Raw genomic sequence first — 915 nt, 5'->3', positions numbered from 1 at the left:
TTGTTTCACTGGAAAGTTGGAGGTAATCATTTCTCATCATTAGAAATAAGGACAGATGACCCACAGTTAACCATCGAATCTGGACCCACAGTTAACCATCGAATTTCTTCAAACTGGGACAGTAGTCATGTGCAAAAAAAAATTAGAAATTATTAATCTGGCCTTTCTGAAAAACATTTTTAGAAAGATATAAATATATTTATGCTTAGCTACAGTATTCAGGCAACTTTCATCTGTTACCTAAGGTGTACATTCCACATTTTAGTAAGTTAACCACAAGAAAACAGTTCCGTATTTCCAGGAAGAAAAGGAGTATTAATAGCATCTAAGTTATATTCCATTTTCCTATTTTTCTAAATGTGGTAGAGAAGTCAAATGTACCCCCACCTTGTTTAGCAATATGAAAACTGAGAAATGCATTTTAATGAATAATGTTCCCTTCATGTGAGCTCTTCAAAAAAAGAAGCAAACCAGGTATCTGATTTTTTTTTCTATCACTACAGGCCATTACATAGTTCTTGTTTGGGGCAGGGAAGAGGCTTCTGTTCCCTTTGGATGTAATACAGTCAGTGCACTAACAATTATGTACATTCAAACTTGATTACTTTAAATTTTATCTTCAGCTGTACTGTAAATAGGGTACTGCTACTGTACCCTATTGTAACCTCCATGTATTGTAACCTCCATGCATTGTATGGAGGTTACAATTGTAACTGCATTGTAACCTGCATTGTAACCTCCATGTATGTTTATTATTTTTCTGGAATACTTAACAGTTGCTTAAAAGTACACAAAATGTAGTTACTAAAACAGCTAATTCTTCCTCTAACCCTTTTGAAAAGAAGGGGCTCCAGTTCCTACATGGCTAGAACCATAATAAGAAATGTGTCTGTAATTTGTAACATAAATATTACA

Source organism: Chinchilla lanigera, unplaced genomic scaffold (assembly GCF_000276665.1).
Source record: "Chinchilla lanigera isolate Chin_1 unplaced genomic scaffold, ChiLan1.0 scaffold00002, whole genome shotgun sequence".
NCBI lineage: Eukaryota > Metazoa > Chordata > Mammalia > Rodentia > Chinchillidae > Chinchilla > Chinchilla lanigera.
The sequence above is the reverse complement of the archived record's forward strand: the minus strand, read 5'-3'. Positions refer to the sequence as shown.